This window comes from Pleurodeles waltl, chromosome 12, assembly GCF_031143425.1.
Source record: "Pleurodeles waltl isolate 20211129_DDA chromosome 12, aPleWal1.hap1.20221129, whole genome shotgun sequence".
Taxonomy (NCBI): Eukaryota; Metazoa; Chordata; class Amphibia; order Caudata; family Salamandridae; genus Pleurodeles; species Pleurodeles waltl.
Window position 1 is genome coordinate 105,012,525 of NC_090451.1, and position 22,699 is coordinate 105,035,223.

The 22,699-nt window shown below is 42.2% G+C and overlaps 1 long non-coding RNA gene across 1 annotated transcript; it reads left to right on the forward strand.

The window, feature by feature from the left end:
• The first annotated feature begins 6,037 nt into the window (after nt 1-6,037).
• On the forward strand, nt 6,038-21,568 carry LOC138268161 (uncharacterized). Its single transcript, XR_011199940.1, has 2 exons — nt 6,038-6,137; nt 21,196-21,568. It is a non-coding gene; the product is annotated as an uncharacterized lncRNA (long non-coding RNA).
• The last annotated feature ends 1,131 nt before the right edge of the window (nt 21,569-22,699 follow it).

A 22,699-nucleotide genomic window follows, 5' to 3' on the forward strand; every position in this document is an offset into this window, starting at 1 on the left:
TTCTGTCTTGTCTCTGAACTGTGACCTGCTGAATAAGCATCATCAGTTGCTGTTCCATTGGGGCTTGAGGTATCTGCATTTGCTGTCTATATACCTTAGGAACCTACTGCTGCATCGGTTGCGACTGTGTCAATTGTGCTTGTGACATTTTCACCTGTTGCATAGGTTGAAAATTCTGCACTTTATTCATGTTATTCTGAAAATTTGGATTAAGTCCTCTCATTTTTGGGACTTTCACATTTTGAAATGTATTGACCTCACCACTTTGCCGAACAACACCATCCTGCACCATCATCAGACACTCTCGCTTCCAGTGTCCCACGTTTCTGCAAAGATAACACGGTATTATCTTCTTTGTCCCTTGCACATCATTCTGAATCACTACAGTACTCAAATCCGCTCCGCGATTCATACTGATTCCACATCCTCTACCTCTCACCTGAGGTTGGAACATAACAGTTCCCTGCCGCTGTGGTATCTGCTGCACAAAAGCTCCCTGCACTCCTGTTTGAGCTGCCTTAATCTGCATCACCATGGCTTTCTCCTTCAACTTCTTCTGCTTCAACTCAATCTCATCACTACAGTATTTTGCATACTGCAACACCTCATCAATCGGCTTTGCTTGCCAACAAATCAAATTACTCTTAATCATCTGACCTATTTCAGGTCTCAATCCTTCCACAAACCTGAACACAAAATGCAACATGTCTTTCGGCTCGATCGCTTCTTTGCCACTGTACTCCTTGAGCACTTTCAACAATCTCTCATAGTAGGTATGTATAGACTCTTTACCTCCTGTACTGTTCTGTCAGTTCACTGCCAGTCAATATTTTTAGGCAAGATTCACGTCTTCAGGAACTCAATCACCTTATAATAATGTTTCATTACCTCACCTGTAACTCTATCCCTTTCTGGTTCACTAGTTGGCCAATCTACTGCTTTCTTGCATTCAACACACAAATCAGCAGGAACCACTATCTCCATCAGAGTATTCAAGTCTTCCCACAGACATTTCGAAAGCTTCACAAATCTATCTGTCTGCTGATACCATCAAATTTGAATAATCATTTGTGAATGACAGAATATCACTCCTGTGCCAAGGAACATGAACAAACTGCCCTCCTGGAATTTCCCTCATTGGCAAAATTTTCACTGGATCTTTTTATTTTTGTACATCTTCGGACCCTTTTTGTGAATCTCGTTTCCGTTTATCCTTCTTCTTCGCCCATCTGCCTTCCCACTTTTCTAATGCTCCCCAAATCTGAGCACGCTGCAATAGTTCTTTAAGATGCGCTTTCATCCAAGCTGATCTCATGCGTTCAAAATCCTTTGCCTCAAAATATAACCTTAGCTCCTTTTCAGATGCTTTGTTTTCCCAATTTCTATGTCTTGTTTCTCTGCCAAATCTGCCAACTTCTGAGGTATCTTGCCCACTTCTCTCGTAATTCTCGGACACAAATATCTCAGCTCTTCTTCGGTATAGGATTCTAACCTATTCACTCCCATCATCCCTTCAACTAGCTCGGTTATTTCTGTAGCCAGCCTTACACGGTTTATCTGCTCTTCACTCTTGGAAGTGTTTTGAAGAGTATTCAAACTATCTAGCCACTCATTTAACTGCTGTGCTGTCAATCCCTGTAATGAAACATTACTTGAGTTCGGCAATGGCACATGTTGTATCACTGCACCTGGAGTTTGCGATGTCAAACGTTTCAAGCTCTGACTCACACTCAGGCCATTTGCAGCATCTGGAAGTGCAACAATTGGACTAAGATCCATTAATGACCTAGATTAATCAAAGGTATGACCCATAGACTAAACTACCTGCACATGTTCTCTCACTCCCCTCCTCAGGAGGCTCTGTGACATCTCGCCTTGTTCTCCTGTAATCACTTATTTTGCGCAAATAATGGTACTGCTGGACCAACAGTTATCAGCAGCGATATTGTATCTGGTGCTGCTCTGACACCCGCATTTTGTGGAAGGGCTACTCCCACGCTCTGATTCATCACTGGAGTCACATCTGACTGTGTCCCTGTCATTGGTGTGAACTTCAGCAAACCCCGTGGCTGCACCTGAGGCATCAACATTGGAGTCGGCTCAGTCTGGACTAACAATGGTTCCGGAACCACTTCCTCCATAGGAACCACTAAATTCCAAGTTGTCTCATGAATTGGTATCTCAGGATAAATTCTCTGTACTGGTGGTGGATGCATCTGCGCTTGGACTACTGAGGTAGTCACCGCATTGGGCGTACTCAGCACTACCCCATGTACCTGTCCATTATCTGTTTGCGCTGGTCCCACTGTCCCCGACACTTGTGCTGGGGCAGTTGGAGCAGAACCAGTACTCGGACCCCCCTCATGCACCGCATATGGTGGAGGTCGGTCCCTCAACATCTGAGTAATAAGATCCTCAACATCCGAGTCCTCTTCTACTATGTAAGACTTTTTCTTCTTTTTACTCCCTGATGAACTCTTATCACTTTCGGTAGTCTCCTCTTCCCCTTCTGCCTCATCTTCCTCTGTGATAGCAGGAAATAATTTAACATCCTGCAGTGTTGCTGTTCTCCACCTCTTCTGTTCCCAATCCCATCTTGCTTCTGCTAGTGACTTCTCTACCTTCCTTATTCTCTGAAACTTTATTTCTTGCTGCTGTCTCGCTATGAGCTCCCAAACTGCTAATGCTCAAATTGTGCTGGACTAAGAAGAGGCTTTGTCTCATACATCGTCATCTATAACTGATCCAAAATTCTCAAACTAAACGTTCCATGCACTGGAAATGCTAAAGCTCCCTGTTTCTCTGTCAATTTGCACAACTGCTTTAACCAAAGATATGGCACTACACCTCGCTCCTCCATCACAATATAAGCCGTAGAATTTTCCGTTGGGGTAGGCTCCCCCACAGTCGCCTTAATGTATGTATCTCCTTTCCTGGCACTCTTAAATGCTTTGACATTTTTCATCTTTTCTACTTTTGTATATATTCAAATCGAATTCGAAAATGACTTTTATTCCCAAGATTCCCTTCACCTGCTTTCTCAATGAATTGCCGCTCACGGATGGCTGCCAATCCGCTTGCGACTTTTCTTACTAACCAACCTATCCCAGCGCGGCTCAAATGATGTTACACTCACACACACTGCGGCTGACAAAGCCTTGTGGCTCATCCTCCTAAACTCCAATGCGCACAAAACTAATGCAAATTATTGCGAGCACTAACCAAAAACCAATAACCAAAAACAAATCTGCTGGTTTACTACAGGAAGTTACACAATCGCTTCAGAGACCTTATGGATTTTCACTGATGGCCATTTCTCTCATGCAGCTATTCCTCTTTCTCAGTCTCCCACGTTTGCAAGCGAAATTCGAACCGCATATTTTACTCTCAGCTGATCAATGGGTCTGTTCTGGTGCACATAGGACTCGCCAAATCTCAGTTGAAAAACTTCTCTTACTCATTTAACTCTCATTGTTATCCTTGCCCGATCAACCTACTTAAACCAGACAGATTACAACATATAACCAAAGGGGTCATTATGATCCCCAGCAGTTCAGCCCGCCATGCCGGCGGCGGGTGAAAAGACCACCACCGGCATGGTGGGCTGAACCACCATATAAAGAACATATGGAGGGCTGCATAGGTGGCCCTCCTCCACCACCAGGCTGCCTCCAACAGGCAGCCTGACGGTGGAGGGAATCACTATCTGACAGGGCAGCGCTGCTGCCCCTCGGATAATGATCCCTACTGCCACCAGCCTTTGCGGAAGGGGTGCTCCGGGGCCCCTGTGCAGTGCCCCATTGCACAGGTCACTGCCCGATTTACAGGCAGTGATCTGCACGACGGGTGCAGCTCCACCTGCCGCACAGAGGCATTGACGGCAGCTCCATGTGGGGCCGCCGGCAATGTCCCAGCCATGCATTCTGCTGGGACTGGCAAGTGGAAACAATGTTTCTGCCCGCCGGCCCAGCAGAATGTACATTATACGGCCGGCAGGGTGCCAGGGGGGCTGGCGGTCAGCTAAGTGACCGCTAGCATGAAAACGGCATTTAACACCGCCGTGTTTATAATGAGGGCCTAAGTGTCTCCTACACTTGTCAATATACTCCGGAGTCTTAGACCACTCAGCGTCCGTAGATCATCAATAACCATGTGGATTTTTTTTTAGCACACTCTGGGAAAGCACACTCTGAATACTTTACACAGTCTGAAAGCACACTCTGAATACTTTACACAGTCCTTGATACAATTTTGATTCAATCATCTTCTGTCTGTTGGTTCACGCAAAGGATTCTAGCTAAGCAGATTTTATTAAACAATGAGCAGTTCACGGTTAGGTCAACCCATCGGTGGCTTACATTGAACGTTAATATTCAGCTTCAGCATGAGGCCTGGCAAACTAGGCCACGACTTTGGGTAAGGTAAGCTCTACATTATAATGAAAAACATAAGTTATATCTCTCAATATTACATACTACTACATTATTTCAATACATTTTCAATGTTCCACATTTTTAATCACTTTTTAATATAATTCATGAATCTTGGTAGTCACTCTCTGAGAGCACATTTTCAAACGTGTGCATTATTTTTTTCTCGGTTAATCATTTTCTACATTTTTCATTATTCACAATACATAAACATTAATTAATAATTTCTAATTAATATATTTGCGTTAACACCGTCCTATTTATTTTATGTATCAGGACATACTAGGAATCACTCTTTGTGTGCTAATCCATTAACAATGTCGTTGATACTCTCACGGTTGAGCCAGGTCAGTCAAAACAGCACTAAAGGTAGCCCCCTTCCGTGCAGCCTACTGTTTGTACAATTGCACTGCAGCATGCTTTTTAAGTTTCCATTTAAATGAAAGTCTCCAAAGTTTAGAAAACAGTTTTAAATTTAAAAGACGGGGCAAGCAATCTTTTAAGAAAAAATGATATTGGCATACTTTTTCTAAAATACAGGAATCATATCAGACTCCTTTGTGTATTATTATGCATCACCAGTACACTATTGCCTACAGGTGTCAAACAAAGTTTGAGGGTTGTTAGTACCACATTTCACTGCGAGTTTATGTTTTGGGCTGAGAGAGTATTTTGTTCAGGTGACCACCCACAGCAAAGCTGCGGGAAGCCGCTGTGCACCTCACTGTGGGCCCAGCTCCTCTGATGGCAAACAAACCTGTAGGCGAGATGAGGTCAACGAAACAATGCAACAGGATAAATAGGCATTGAGAACTTATTGGTTTTTCAGGCAGGGACTGCAGATTAACTTGCCTGCAGGTCTAACTGTTGACAACCCACAAGAAGTGTTGCCTTGAGTGCACAAGGCAGCCCGGTCAGCCTGAGTCTCTCCCATGAGCCCGGGCTCAGTAAAGCACAAACATCACCGAGGCTAATTCGCTTTTTAGGCCAGGAGGTCTTATGACAAGAATCACTTTGTACAACCGTGGTGGACCCAGCAGCAGTAATGCTTAAACATCCCTGATGCGCACACTCAGGGAGGAGGAGGGTGAAAGAGGCAGGAGCGTAATGCAGACCACTTCAGCAGTAGTAATGCAAGGGGGCCTTCGCTGCTCAGGACCCGCGTTCCCCATTCAGCCCAAGGCTCATAAAAATGTGCGATGCGCAGGAGTCTCTGGGGCAGTCCACGTAGGGGTGATCCCTCCTAAAGGGTGGAGGAGCTGCGTTCCGCTTACTGCGAGCACAGCAGGCAAACACAAATGAATAAAATGACATATTAATGCCATTTTAATATGTGTGCGAATGTGAGGCGGGGAGGGGTCTGATTCCTGCAACTGTAGAATGACTGCTGGGTCAACAGTGCGCATAACGACTTGGCCGGCTGTCTTGCGACAACAGGCCTGGCATGCGCACTGTCGACCCAGCAATCCCAGGGCTGTGAAACCCCCAGGGGATTGCTGGCAAGGCCCCCAGCCTCAAAACGAGTGCCTATTTGATGTGCTCCAACCAATCCTGGAGCTGTTCTCTTGCTGAAAACAGCATTAGAGCAGCTCCAGAATTGGTTTGATTCGCCTTCCACTGGGCAGGTACAAAGTCCTTCCCTTTCCAGTTCATGGACACCAGTATCAGAGGAGAGAAATGCTGCACCAGACAGGAGCAGCATTAATGGTGAGTTCTGCGCCATGGTGCCCCATCATATTTTTGCATTCTTAGCTGTCACTGCCTTTACCACAGTACCCTTATTCTTCATTACACCACAGAGGAGAGGAAACACAGTCAGGAAGAACCACATCAGTGTATCCGTGCGCCACACCCACTCAGAAGTATATTTTAAGGACTACAAAAAGCAAAAGAAAAACCAATATAGCCGAGCGACTACGAAACACCGTATTGCTAAATCACTGCCTGGACAGGCAAATATTTGTGCCTGAGAGTACAGCGGCTGACTATTTGCATTACTCAGATATTTCAAAATACACACGACTGCCAACAACCATCATTTTTAATTAACTGGCATTAGTGCAACAAGAAAAGACTGTCACCTTCGCCAGCGGCATATGGGGATCTAATGTCCGGCACATGAGCGCACATTACTTTTTCGCACGAAGCACGTTTCTCTTCTGGTTCAATACGGTTTGTACTAACCAGCAACTCAGTACATTGAAAACACTGCGTATGATATATCAATTGCCTCAGATAAACAACTCCAAAACAGCTTAATTTTAACATGGGTAGATATTGAACCTCCCTCCACACCCTCGGCAGCTCACCCAAACGCCTGTTTCACACGTGCCTTCGAGACACAGCTGCTGCTCTTTGGCCCTGATACATCAAATCTTCATGTGCTTTACGCTCAAGATGGCCAGCACGATCCTCTGGCAGGAGAAATTGCAGCCTTCATAGCAGAGGCAGTGCTCAGTGGCCGTGGCAAGGATGAACTGCTGCTGCCTCCAGGGGCTCCATTCCAGCTGCTGCAGACCACAAAAGCATTTCCATTTCGTAAATGGTCGTACATTCCATGTGCATGAGAGCAGCTTTGTTAATGGCATTTACCAATGTCTCTGTTGTTATAATCTTAACATCATCTTTTCAACAGCATTGCAAAAAACATTTACGAACAAACAACGAAGCGGGGGTTGGTGGGGGCAGCAAGCAGTAAATGAGAGGAGGTGGGAAGGACGAATGCTGCATTTAAATGCAAACAGCTACGAGAGCCGAAACAAACAGTTACACGGGCAGGAAACAAAGTAAAAAATAGTCCCCCAAACAACAGATAAACATCCAAAGAGTAAAGATACAGTAGTTGGTCCCTGCTCCATGGGAGGAAATGAAAGACAAAAAGGTGGGACAAAGCGGAAGGATTCATTCTAACAAACAAGCATTTCAGAAGGACAAAGCAAGTAACAAAAAAGCAATATGCTGGATATAAGCCCACAAATTGTGTACCATAGGTCTCAGGCACTTGACTTGATGAGCTTTGGATAATTAGGGGGAGGTCTGAATCCCAGCACAGAGAGGACATGTGGAAGTTTCTTGTTTTCAGCTGAGGGCAGCAGAGTAGTAGTCCTTATCCTTTTGACTTCTGTGGAACCCTGCTTTTTCATTACGGAAACTCGGGGACTCCTACTGAATCATTATTGGAATCCAGGGCCCACCTGACTGAGTCAATACTGGAAGCCGGGGACCCCGGCCTAAACATTGTTGATGATTTGAACCGCATAACAATTCACAAAAAAATACAGAACATGTATTCCATTAAACACATACACTAATGATAACATATTTTATTTAACTTACAAACAAATATAAATGAAAAAATAAATACATAGGAAGATTGAGGCTTCTCTAAGTTCAATTGAAGCCACACATAGTCCATACTAACTTCTGTGTGATGCACCTGCAGTGCTCCCACTAATCAATCTCAGGATACTAATAACATTTTTAGCCTCCAATTTCAAGTTCCTTGACATTTACAGCATGTTTTGAAATTTTCAATTGTACATTTAGCCATTTTATTCAAGTGCACGTTATTAATCTGTTAATATTATTTAATTTTCTTAGCAGCCACGAACTCCCTGAGGAGGCTTCATGGACCCCCAGGGGTTCCCTGGACCACAGGTTGGGAACCACTGCAGCAGAGGTTTTTGTTGCTGCTGGGAAGATACATTTATAATTCTAACCCCAGTCATAGAATATCTGAGGAAAGAGCAATATTTCAGAAGTTGTCCAGAAGGCTTATTTACTATACTAACTCCGGAGGGCAAAGTTAAAAATTCACAAAGTGTTTCAAACAAGCATTGGAAAAACCAATAGGTCTTGCCTATGTGACATCTTTTGGCCTTGTTCAGGTTTTTTTAGTCATGCTGCACAGCAGCATACTTCCTGTACATGTGTGAAAGTAAAAAAAAACCTCTATGACATGACCATCGTTGACCATGTCATAGCTCTTAGACATAGATTTGTTTACTTTCAGCCAGGTTGCACAGCAACTGTGCTGCTGTGCAAAATGGCTACAAAAACATTGACAAAACTAAAAACTTTGCACAGGCAAGACCAACTGGCTTTGCCGATGCTTATTTTATGAGACGTGCAGCTTCAGTGATGTGTTTTACCCCATCTAAATGGAGAACTCTAGTTTGTGTTTGGGTAAGATGCTGTAATTGGCTGTCTTACGGCAGTCACTCTCGAAAAACATGCTTATTATGTTGGAATAATTTTGTGCTTAATTCATGCTTGAATAGCATTTGCTTAGCCCTTGTCCTCTGCTGCCTGTACACATTTTATGTGAGCCTAAATCCATTTACAGCCTTTTTCTTAAAAGAATATTTTTTCCTTTTATATACAGCAGCACCTGATATACTATCCCTTAGAAGTCTGTACGATTGTTGGCTGTTACTCACCAGTAAATAACTCTGCACCGAGAGTGCATTATGCTCAACCTGCATGGAGGAGTGGATGGGAGGAGGAAGAAGGATGTGGCTCTATGGACAAAGATACCATCTTTAGAACTGAGGAACCAGGTTTGAGTCAGGTTTCATTCTTAGCATCGCCTCGACATCTTGTGATTCTGGGCAAATCACTTAATCTCCCCGGCATTAAAAAAAATTAACGTGAACTAGTGAATGTAACTGGTGCTCATGTAAAGTGCCCCTATACCTTCTGGTCGGGTTCAATTTACCCTGTTTAAAAATGCAAAAGAAAACCAAAAGAAATAGTACCTTAATCACAGCGGACAGACACTAACTAAGGTAAATCAATATGTACTTGGTCCATGCTCCACACAAAGACAAAGGAGTAATGGCATTGCACTCACTGCCAAATTAGAAGGGAGCAAAGAAGAGTGAATTATGCCAATGAATGGTAAATAATGGGCAGGCTAAAAGGCCCTTCTTAGAGAGGATTTTGTTCTCAGATACAAAGGATTATTGCCATAGTGACAGTGCATGTGCGCTGCCTGTAGGGTCTACCTAAAAAGGGTTGATAAGTTGTAAGATGGTATTGTAGGAATGTGCTATACTGGGGTGCTGGTTAAGGCATGTTTGTTAGCGGGTTCCATGGCCTGTGGTGGACATTACACAGAAAAGCAATAAACATGCTGGGGCTTGTAGTTGCACCTTTCCCATTCTTAAAACGGACATACTAGTCCTAGTATGTTTAAAATGTATGGTTCTAGAACAAGGACTAGTTAAGTTTCATCCTAATAATATGGGATCAGTTGACAATGTAATATATCTAACTGGGAGCAGCTATGAGAGTGTGCCCAGGGTTGCCTGATCATTTGTTAATAGCATTTAACAAAACTAAAGGTATGTTGCGTCCCTATTAAATAGATAGTAGAAGGTAACAGAAGACTGTCAAGTGATCCATGCCATGTGCAGCACATTCAGCCAGTCCTAGCCTTGCTCTAAGCAAACTAGGGTTAAGAATACAGGTCTTTTTGAGCCAATAGCTACAATGTTAGCAATGAAGCTATATGTCCCAGAAGGCCACCTCTGCTAGCAGCAAACACAGGACTGTTGAAAGTGACATATACTACATTGGGACCCTTATCAAAGAAGGCAACTGTGATGTGAACTAGAAATGCAAGTGACAAGTGATAGGACAAAAATACAGATTTGTCACAGAGGTTATGTAAAATGTGAGATGTTCAGCCAAAGCTGGCTTTTCAGCTCACTCTGCTCTGTAGTTATTTTATCCCAATCATCAATGAAGTCCTACAAGTACCAAAATGCACACAGGTGATAGTGAAAAAGCCAGGAATGGCAGAACACCTTGAACCTGATATGACCCAGCAGTTTATACCTAATTAGACAGTTCAGTTGACTGAGTGTTCAATGAATGAATGAATGAGTTTTTTTGTGAAGCGCAACTGTCACTCAAAAGAGGGCATCCTGGTGCTGTGCTGTGAGTACTATGGATTCCTGAGGGTGACAGATAGAAATTAAATTAGTAATATACAGAAGGAGTCAGTGGCCAAAAATAGCCAAGTTTTAAATTGTTTTTAAATGCTGATTAATCCAATGGTGTACATTCTGCTGGGAAGTAGGTTCCAGGCTTTAGAGCATAAAATTGCAAAAGACTTTCCACTTCGAGATTTTAATTGCAATAAGGGAGGTTTCAGAAAGTTCTCAGAGGCTCTTCTTAGAGTTAATTGGGGCAGATAAGGACAAAGCCGGTCATTAAGATATGTTGGGCCAGAACGATTGAAAGTTCTATAAACAAGCAGATGTAACTTAAAAAGGACCCTCTTGTGGATTGGAAGCCTGTGCAGTTGGGTTAGTCTGATGCAGAACTTCTCCGAGGGAGTTGTAGAACCAATCTAGTGGCTGAGTTCTGTACCATCTGAAGTTTGTGAATGATACGTTTAGCACAGCCAGCATAAAGACTGTTGCAGCAGTCCAATCTTGACAAGACTAGCACAAAGGCAATGGATGTCTGGCAGCCAGAGGCAAAAGATTGAAAAAGTATTTCAAGGAGTTTATAAGATTAAAACACATGCCAGCAATGGCTGATGCTTGCCGGAGGAAAGAAAACTCAGTGTAAAAGTTTACCTCAAGATTCTTTGTGACCATCACCGTGGCTGGGGGGAAAGGGAGGTGTAGGGGTGCAGAATCTGGCCACCATTTAATGGGAAAAAACTACTGAATTTTCCAAAGATGGGTATTTCAGTCATATCGGAACTTCAGTTGAGGTGGTTATCTTAGATCCCCGGAAAGGTGTCCATCAAGCAGTTCCGAAAGTTGGTTTCGGACTTGAATACATTTTTGTCTGAGGACAAGATCAGTTGGGTATTAACAGCATAAGATATAGTGACGATCGTAGATGAGGAAGTTAAGGAGACCAGGGGAGGCATATAGATATTAAAAAGAGCTGAGCTCAATGAAGAGCCCTGTGGCGCTCCCATTGTGTCTTTTCTTGCTTGTGACTCAAATTGTCCAGGGGAAACCATTTGCCTCCTACTGGTCAAAAAACGGAGTTCAGCCAAGCTACGGCACTGTGCGAGAGTCCGATATTCTGAATCCGCTGCACTAGAATGGAAAGGGAGATGATATGAAATGCAGAGGATAGGTCCAATGGAATCAGCACAGAGTCTAAGGTCATGTTAATCGTTTCCGAGACTTCAAGTAGTTCTGATTCTGTGGAATGTTTGGGCGTAAACCTGATTGCCGGGTGTGGAGTAGATGAGAATTCTCAAGGAAGGTCATAAGATGTTGGTTAACAATTTTCTGCAAGACCTTGCTAAAACGTCCCTTTCGTATTAAATAAGTGAGCTTCAGTTTCTTAATATCATAATACCTTTATTTCAGTATGAAGCTCAACAGCCAGCCCAAGCTTCAGGCCAGCAAAACCTTCAACTGTCTTTTCCCCAACATTCTACCTTCTCCCCTCATCTCATCATGACGACTGGTTGTCATAACTCTTTGTCATGATGAACGGTTGTCATAACAGCCATGCCGTATATTATAGCATTAAAATGTACAACATATCTCCCTTAACAATAGCAAAGAAAATAATATACTTACATATGATAACTTTAACAAAAACAAAATATAAGTTACTACAGAAAATCCATGGCTAAACTATATATATATATATATATATATATATATATATATATATATATATATATATATATATATATCTGTATATATGTATCTATATACATAACAATAAATATGTAAATATAATCCTTAAATTTCCTAGTAATTGTTCTCTGACGATTGCTTCTACGTATAGTTTTCCTTTCATATTGCACTCTTCTACACTCTGTAGGTTCTCTGCTTGCTTGTTCCATTCTCAGCTCATGCATTTTAACATTTTTTTGTTTTCCATTTAGTACTGAGCTACTTCTGTATTACTACACTGTACTATATTCTTTAAATTCCATCTTTTGCCATCATCCAACAAAACAGAAAATCTCATTACATCTTGAATTTTCCTTGGACCTGACCATTTTGATTCTCCTTTTTATAGTCCTGAAATGTCCTTACTTTTACCAAATCACCAACTTTGAATTTCAAATTCCCACTTTCCAAACCATCATTCTTTTTTTGACAATACTTCTGTTGTTTCCTATCTACACACTTCCTCATGATCTCCTTATCAAACGTTACAATCTTATCTTTGTTCATCCAACCTGGCACAGCTACAGTGCTTTCTACCTCTCAACAACATAAATGGTATTTCACCTGCTAAAGTGTGTGGAGTTGTGCGATAATTCCATACCATTTTCTTTATCTCTTCTTTCCAATCCAATCTACTTTGCATAGATAATTGTATATTTTCTTCTACCACTTCATTAAATCTTTCAACAAGACCATTGTCACTGGGATGATACACAGCTGTTCTTTTATGAAAAAACTCCACTTTGGTCTAAAAATTCCTCAAATTCCTTTGCTACAAATTGGGGTCCATTATCAGAAATTAATTCCTCATGATACCCTTCTCTTCTAAATATTTCCTGTGACTACCCTGGCTTTCACCTCCCTGACAAAAGTAAGTTCCGGCCACTTGGAATAATAATCCATTAATACAATGGCAAATCTCTTGCCTGCTCCTAATATCTCAATTGGACCACACACATCAATCCCCACTCTTTGCCACGCTCCTTCCGGATATTCCATAGCTATCACTGGTGTCCCTTTTGTAACATTAGATTTGTCACTACATGTACATGCCATACATCCTCTTACAAATCCTTCCACTTCACGGGCTAACCCTGGCCACCAAAAATCTAATTGTACTTTAAGCTTCATAGCTGATATTCCTCCTTCATGTAAAGCAGAAAGTAATTTGAGTTACAAACTCTTGGGAACAACCAATCTGTCACCTCGTCTTCATATTTCAATAATACATGATAATTCTGACCATACATACTTGTACTCAGCTAATTCATCCATTTTGTTCCGTTCTGCTTTCCAATCATTTGGTAGATGACCCATTATTTTCTGACATATTTCATCTTTGTCTACTTTGGACTTCCATTCCTGTTCTCGAATTGCCTGAAGACTTGCATTCTCTACATCTGCTACTAGAAAATCCTCTTCCATTTCATAAAGCTGTCCTTCTGTGAGAACACATGATAAAAAAAAAAATTGCCATTTACATTCTTTGCTGCAGGTACATATTTCACCGTGAACATGTATTCCTGTAATCTGAATAACCATTTTGCAATGCGTGGAGTAGCCCTTCCCGCACCCTTAGTTGTAACTACATCAATTAAAGGTTGGTGGCTAGTCCATAATTCAAAATCCGTGCCCCATACAACATTTCTAAAATATTGTATGCCCCACCAACACGCCATAGCTTCTTTCTCAATAGTAGAATAATTTAGTTCTGCACCCTTCAATGTTCTTGATGCAAATTACTCCTTCACGCCCATTTTTTTTCTTTTCTTTGCATGAGTACAGCACATAATCCATGCATACTGGCATCAGTTACAATAATTGATTTCATTAGTTCCCACATCGGTTTCACTTTGTCTGCGAAATGATCAACAAACTTTGCACAGAACTCCGCCAATCCTAAAAACAATTGTAATTGTTCTTTATCTGAGGAATTTGGGGCCTTTTCTATAGCTTCTACTAATTTACATTTATTTCTTGTTTTGATAGTATGTGACCTAAATATTCCACCTCTTGAAATGCACATCTACATTTGCTTAGCTTAACTGTTAGACCAGTTTCCTCTAGTTTGGATAACACTTTTTGCAAAACTTCCTCATGATCTTGTTTGTCCTTGCCCCATACCATCCTGAAAGAACCTTACTTGTTTGAAACCTCCCAACAAATTTTGCATTACTCATTGAAAAACAGCCTAAGCAGATGCTAATCCAAATGGCACCCTTTTAAAATGAAATGCCCCATCAGGTGTGATAAACGAAGTTAAACGGCGAGAACTTTTATGCAGCAAAATCTGATGATACGTGTTGGATAAATCAATAGTTGAAAATAAATGTCCTTCAGTTACACCTGACAATTTCTCCCATATTAGGTAAAGGATGCCGATCAACCCATGTACAATTATTTAAGTCTCTCAAGTCTACATACATCCTGATCGTACCAGGTTTTCGTACAATAACAATTGGAGTTAACCAATCTGATGATTCTATAGGTTCAATTAAATTATTTTTGCATAACTTTTCCAATTCTTCTTTCAAAGAATCCCTCAACACCAAAAGTACATTCCTCACCTTGTGAACTACTGGTGTAACATTTTTCTTCAATATGATTTTATGCACACATTTCTTTAAACAACCTAATTCTTGACCAAACAGTCTAGGACGTTTATGTGACCATGTAACAACCTCGCCATCAGCTGTTACCAACACTTGGCCTTCATCATTAGGATCCAATTTTATACCTAAGGCACGTTGATCCCTCCATCCTAGCAATAACCATCCTTTTTCCACTAGATACATCACACATATTGCAATGCTATTTTTGAATGATAATTTGATTTTAAAAGAACCTATATTTGCTATTTTGCCACCACCATACCCTTCTGCTTGAATATGTGTTTCATGCAGCTTTGTGCATCCCAATTCGTCCAATACTTCTTTGCTAATTAACGTGTAAGGAGAACAAGAATCTGCCCTCATACACACCTCCTTTTCACAAATATTCATTTGACATTTTGGAGGCCGATATTCTGCATTAGATGATTCTAAATGTAATACATCCACTACCTCTTGTACCATCAAAACTTCCACATCTTCATGTGAATCTGAACTTTTTTCCGAATGTATTTTTTTTACTTTTTCTTGATCACTCACACTCACACAGTTCACTTTACTGCTACTTCCTTCACTTCTACAAACCCTAGCAAAGTGACCTATTTTTTTACATTTGTGGCATTTTACTTTTATTGATGGACAATTACCTGACGATGCCATATGTTTTACACTGCAACAACGATACCAGACTATCTTAAAATTTTCATTAAAACTTGTTTTTTCCCTTCTTATTGGAATCTATTCTTGTTTCCCATCTCTGTATCTTGTATACACTCTCACGAGATTTCAATTCCTCAACATACTTAGACGTGCTCTCCACTCTCTTGGGCGCACTAATGGCTTTTTCTAATGTGGGTTCTTATATGCCTAATATCTTCTCTTGAATTTTCAGGTTACCCGTTCAATTAATCAATTGATCTGGTATTATTTCATCTTGTAAGCTTTTAAACTTACATGAACAGCTAAATTGTGTAATACAGCCACATATTGATCTACCGATTCATTCACTACCTGTGCCCATGAAAACAATGTATGTCTTTCCACCACCACACTTACTTTTTGCCCAAAATGTCAGAATTGTCATCTCTAACTTGCTCTACATTTTTAACAGCTGGCAAAGTTTTCAGTACTTTTCTACCTTCAGCCCCTAAGCTGTGTTTTAACATTACTACTTTTCTTTTTGCTGTAAATGCACATCAATCAATTGCTTCCAAATATGTCTCAAAACCTTCTCGCAAATCCTCCCATGCATTATCGGATCCCCAGGACTATCTAAAAATGTATGTGGCGGTAAAACCGACTGCATTCTTACCATTTAGTATATACTATATGTATCATATTTATAAAAAAAAAATAGCATACATTTAAATAACAAATTAACACAAATAAAGTTGTCACTGTTGTCTTATTTCGTCTTGAAATCTATGTCAGGACCAGAGGCTCCGATTATGCTTCTCTTTCTTCACTTTTCATTTTACAGCAGCCAATCAGAAAGTTAAAACAGAAAAAACTACACATCCCAGTGTACACACAACATGTGATAACCATAGAGGCAGACCCTCTATATTGCACTGGCAAACATGAAACATCTACTCTTTCTTTGCTGCTTCGCAGCCAGTTAAGTGTTTTCGATTTCTTTGTAATTATTGATTGTACTAGTGTTATTCTTACGGTACTGTGTTTGCACTGCGCGTGCATGGTTTCAGGGCATTAATTGCCTGGGGAGCATCCTTGTAGCTCCCAGGGGTGGCCGATCGGCTCGCGTCCTGTGTTTAGTGGAGCAGGAGCAGGGGAATGAGGATGGGCAGCACTGCCGCGCAGTCCTCTTTCTATTGCGACAACTTGGGACTAGCATGCATGTGCAAAGTCCGTAGTGGTTTTGAACATGCTGTGACGTGTGTTTTATCGTCTCTGTTGCTTACAAGCTGTGTTTCTCCCCGTTTTACGCCACAAGTGTGCTCTTCTTGGGGTTGTATCAATTTTGACACAGGCTAGGCCTGTTTTTGGTTGGGCAGAGCTCCCTCCACATCCTACCTGATATTTACCCTGTTTTCTGGGCTGATATTCTGCCCCCTTTGGCCTGCATCACCTGGTTTTCTGTTACCTTGGAGTTTTCTTTTATATTCAGACAGCATGGCTACTTATGATGATCAAGGAGGTGATGAATATTATGTGGATGATCCTGCTGGATCTTTTGAGCAAGATGCCTTAGATGCTGGTGTGTGTCATAAAGTCAATCAAGCCTTGGCTCAGGCTATCAGGCACATTAAGCACCACTTTATTAGTTTTGCCGAGCAGCAGGGATGGGTGGCCCCCTCAGGGTCTACGGGCAAACGAAGATCCTTCCCTGTCTGGCGGTTTACAGGCCCTCAAACATGCTGCGGACTTTGAGAGTCTTATCAGATCCCTAGCCAGGGATCATGACTATAATGCTGCTGCCACTCCGAAGTTTAAGTCCAAGGAGGATTTGGCTTCTTCCTCATCAGAGGATTCCTCAGACAAAGGGGATTATCCCCCCGAAAGCGCAAAAAGAAGTCGCACCACCAGAAATAACCTATTCCTGCTCCAAAAGTTCTTACTTTTGAACCTGATGACATTGTTCATCCCCGATCTTCCCTGTGGTTGCCTCCAGCGGAAGTTGCAGACTATGTGGAATCCCACATTAGGCATGGGTTTGAGAAGGAGGTTAGCTCCAGATTGTGTTCTGAATGTCCGAGACCTGATTTTCCCTCTAAAGTGAATGAAATCCCTGAACTGTATCCTACTCTATTCACATATTTGAAAATGTTTTCAAAGGACCCCAAGAAGGGCATAGATCATGCTTGTCGTGGTTGCCAGGACAAGCTTTTGGATGTGACTGGCCCCTTGACCAAGATTTTGGAGATGGTTTTCAGGCCAAGGATTCTGGTGATTCCATAGACCCCGATGTTCTGGTGGGTTGGGCTCAAAGGGCCCTATGCTCTCCGGGGAACGCTAATTGTGTGATTTCCAATGAATGTCGTCACTCCATATTGATAAAAATAGATCCCAAATTGGTGGACCTTGCTTCGTCTTAATCAGGTCTTTTGGTTCAGGGCTTGCTTTTTGGTTCTACTTTCCTCAAGGAACTTTAAAAATTTGTGGCAACTTATGTCAAGTTGGACAAGTCCCAAAGGCCTATCAAGAAGGTTCTTCACCCACTTTTTCGTGGGGCCGGACGCTGCAGAGGGCGTGCTTTCGGCCGTTTCAGCCAGCAAGGCCCTCAGCGAAGTTACTATCATCAGTGAAGAGGTGGCTTCTAAGACTACGACTCCTCTGCATCCAACTTCTACCCCTCCCGTCCAAGAGCGGGTCGTTCCAGGTTCCGCAGAGGGAGATCTAGAGGCACCCAATCCTACTCCCAGGATGCAGGATCTACAGATGAGCCTGATTTTAAACAAAGAAGTTGTTTTAGGGGGCAGGACAAAGGGGTTCTGCAAGAGTGGCGCAAGATCACTTGAGATCACTTGGTCCTGGAGACTATTCAGGGCTTCAAGCTCGAATTTTATGAGTCCCCCTCTCAGTCGGTGCCTCCCCAGCCAACGTATTTTTCCCTTCAAGAGCGCAGTTTAATTTCTGCAGAAATTGCATCGCTTTTAGAAAAAGGCGATATTGTCGAGGCTTCAAAGCACCCAATAGGGTTTCTCAGCTTGGTGTTTTTAGTGGACAAGAAAGGAGGCGGCTCAAGTCTTGTCTTGAACCTCAAAGAGTTCAACAGATGCTTGGTTTATCGTCATTTCAAGATGGAGGGCATCCACTTATTGAGGGATATTCTTCAGGAAAGGGAATGGATGGTTCGTTTAGATTTAAAGGATGCTTATCTGACCATTGCTAATTTTCCACCCCGCAGTCGATTCCTCCACTTTCTGTGGGAGGGCCTTTGTTACAAATACAAAGTTCTTCCTTTCGGCCTCTCTTCGGCCCCCTGATGCTTCTCGAAGGTGATGCGGCCAGTGGTGGTGTTCCTCTGTGCATGACGGATGTGTCTAATAATTTACCTCAACGATATTCTCATTATGGCTCAATGTCCCAGTCTAGTCCTCTCCCATCTGGAATGGTCCATTTCCCTTCTTCAGGGTGTGGGGTTCATAATCAAGCCCAAAAGGTCAGTCTTAATTACGTCTGAGCTTTTAGATTTTCTTGGCTTGCGGAAAGATTCCACACTAGCTCAGTAGATTCTTCCCCCTCAGAAGATTCATCTAATCAAGAGAGAATTGAGGTTATTGTTGTCCAGACAGACCGTGTCATTGAGGGCGATTGCCCGCATGGTGAGCCTGCTCTCTTCCTCCATCCAGGTGATTTTTCCGGGGCCTGTACATTACAGGGCTCTGCAGAGGTTGAACATTTCTCATCTTCAGAGGGGCCTCAGGTATGTGGACCAGGTTCCCCTCTCGGAGGAGGCTCGGTTGGAGATGCATTGGTGGTTGGACCACATGGAAGCTTGGAATGGCAGGGCTATCTTCAGTTCTTCCCCAGAGATTGTGATAGAGTCTGATGACAGTCTTTGGGGATGGGGATCCCATAGCGGTCGGTTTCTACAGGGGGTTGTTGGTCCAAACCGGAGCTGGACCTTCATATCAATTGTCTGGAGCTAGTAGAGGGCTTGTTTGCAATCAAGAGCTTGTCCCCAATCAATGCAAGTTGTTGTATACTTCTTTGAATTAACAATATGTCAGCAGTGAGATATGTCAACAAATCGGGCAGGACCAGATCTCGCATTCTGGTGGAGATTGCCAAGGATTTTTAGCTCTTCTGCCTTCTACACCAGATCTCGGTGGTGGCGGAATATCTGCTGGGGAGCAGCAATTTAGTTGTGGATTGGCACTCTCGTCACCTTTGGGATTTCAGCGACTGGAGGCTTCATCTCAAGGTTTTTTGAGCTCTCTGCTCCCAGTGGGTCCCTTCTCGATAAATCTTTTTGCTTCCTGCCTCAACCGACAGATGAAGAGATTTGTCAGTTGGAGGCCAGATCCAGAAGCGCTAGCGACAGCTGCTTTTCTCCACGACTGGTTTCTTGATCTGGGTTATGTGTTCCCTCCCTTCTGGATGATTTCCAGGGTGTTGGCTCAGATCCGTTGTCAACAGGCGGATCTCATTCTAGTGACTCCTCTCTGAAGGTCCCAGCGTGGTTTCCGGTGGCTCTGGAATTGAGTTGCGAACATCCGCTCTTAATACCATTCAGACAGAACCTCCTTCTGAATCCCCTGGGCATTCCTCATCCTCTTATTCTTATGGGACAACTGGCCCTAGTGGCTTGGCGTCTTTCAGAGAAAGATGGAGTATCCCAGGCCTTTTGCAAGAGTCTTCTGCTTTCATTGCAGGATCCCAGTCTTCCCGCACCCACAGGAGATATGCTTCCACTTGGAACTGATGGTGTTCTTGGTGCTGTGCACTGACCGCTGATCCTTCTTCAGCAAATTGCAGTTTGGTCCTGAATTTTCTATCCTCTCAAGCTCCATCTGGTTTGGCGTATAGATCGGTTAATAATTATCGGTCGGCCATTTCTGCAGGTCATTTGCCAGTAGATGGTAAACCAGTGGGGGAGTTACCCATCGTTTGCAAGCTTTTGAAGGGTATAAAGTTGGCTAATTCCCTCTTTGGGATGTGAATGTAGTCTTAAGATTTTTAGAGTCTTGGCCGGCTAATAGATTCCTTTCCACGAAACAACTTTCAGCCAAGCTTACTATGTTGTTATGTTTAATCTCCTGCAAACAGGTTTCTGATTTTAGTGCCCTGGATTTAGCAGGCAGTGTTTTCTCCCCTGAATGTGGAACTTTTTCTATTTCCCATCGTACCAATTGCAATTTAAAATCGGTTTCCCATCCTAGTTTTGTGGACGATTCAAAATTGTGTGTGGTACCATGTCTGAGAGCTTATGAGGTATGGGGGAATTTTGGGGGAATTTAGTTCTGATATGGGGGACAGTTGTTGATTTCATTGGTTAAACCTTATCATCTTGTCTCGGCCGCCACTTTGGCCAGATGGGTTTGCTGGCTCGTGTGAAGCGGGCATTGATGTTTCTAAATTTGGTGCTCATTCCACTAGAGGGGCCATGGCCTCGAAATCTTTTGCCTTGGGTTCTCGATTGGAAGACCTTTTAAGGGCTGCAGATTTGTCATCTTGAATCTACGTTTAAATAGTTTTATTATAAGCCTATTGTAGATATTGCTTCTGTGGTTGTGGGTCAGTTTTAAACAAGCATAATTGGAGCCTCCGGTCCTGACATAGAATAAAAAATGTTTTAGCATTCGTGTTAAGAATTTTAAATTCTATTAAGAACACGGAGGCGAGGACTATCCCACCTGTACTGTTAAAGTATTATTTGGTTAATATCTGATTGTTGTGTTTATTGTTTCGTTCCAATGTTCATTATTGTATTTTCAGTATTGTTTTACCTCCCTGTTACTGTCTACATGATTACTTTTTCCTGATTCAGCTTTATGGCTTGTTTTTTTTTGTTTCATTTCCTTGCAGGTACTGAGGACAAATGATGTGTGGAGGTTTCCAGTGTTTTTCTCTGGCAATGGATATGAATATACAATTTTCGTTGTTCTTCATGTTGATCTTCAGGGTTGCTCCTCTACATTTTGATGGAGTTCACTCAGCTTGTATTTTACGGACTCAAATGGACTTTTCCTAGGTGTTCGAGCAAAGAAAGAGGAGTTGTTTCATGTTTGCCAGCATTCTACAGGGGGCCTGCCTCTACGGTTCTCATGTGTTGTGTGTACACTTGGGATGTGAAGGTTTTTCTGTTTTAACTTTCTGATTAGCTGCTGTAAAATTAAAAGTGAAGAAAGAGAAGCCTTATCGTTGCTTCTGTGTCCTTAATAAAATGTAAAATTCTTAACGCGAATGCTAGAATTTATTTTTATTTTAGTATGAACTGTATAGTGTTGCATTTTAGTTTAAATGGACTAAGCCTTCTTCCATGTTAAGTATAGTCTTCTCTTGATGTCGATGTATTCTATCACTGTTGATGTAGTCCTACTTCTCTTTCTATTCAATGTTTTGTTCAACCTTTAAGTTATACAGCTCCAGCAGAGAAATCGTAACCAGGAAATTCTTCTGTGTCAACCAAACTCAACTTCCTTCGTAAGCTGTTTCGATAGGTAAATCTATCAATTTTTCTTTCTTTTTTCAAAGTTCACTTGTTTCAATATTGCTACAATAAGAATCGTTTGAATGCTGCTCCTGGTGAGTTTTGCTCATTCTGTCTCCTCGCACTGGATCGCGCATACCTATCTTAACACTGTCAGCACAGTCTCGTCTGAAAACGTGTCTTCAAAGTTTATCGTCAAAAAGAGCAATCAATTAAATATATTGATAGGCTTTTTCACCTCACGCTTACCATTGCGCATACCGAACTTAACGCTATCGCTACAGCCATTATAATATCCGCATAGCCTCGCCTGAAAACGTTTCTTCAAAGTTTATCGTCACGAAGAGGAAGCAATTAAATATATTGACAGGCTTTCCGCACTGTGTCCGCTGGCCTGAGAAGAAGAATGTATCAGCCAAGACAACACTATATTGCAGCAGAGTTCAATGCATGCAGACTTCTTGCAACCATCCAAATTAAAGTTTAAAGTCGCTGGCCATCCAAATTTATCTTTAAAGCTTATTGCCCATTCACAGCAACACAAAAATCAGTTTCATTGTACCTTGACAAGTGATAAGTCCACATGATCAGCATCCGTTGACCTTTCCGACAGAGCAATAATATTATCTGGACATTCTTCTTATTTTAATTGGGGCTAGCTGTCTTCAATATCGATCCCATCCTTGTTGCCACTACGTCCATTTCGTATTAAATAAGTGAGCTTCTGTTTCTTAATATCATAATACCTTTATTTCAGTATGAAGCTCAACAGCCAGCCCAAGCTTCAGGCCAGCACAACCTTCAACTGTCTTCTGCCCAACATTCTACATTCTCCCTTCACCTAGTCATGATGACTGGTTGTTATAACACCTTTTCATG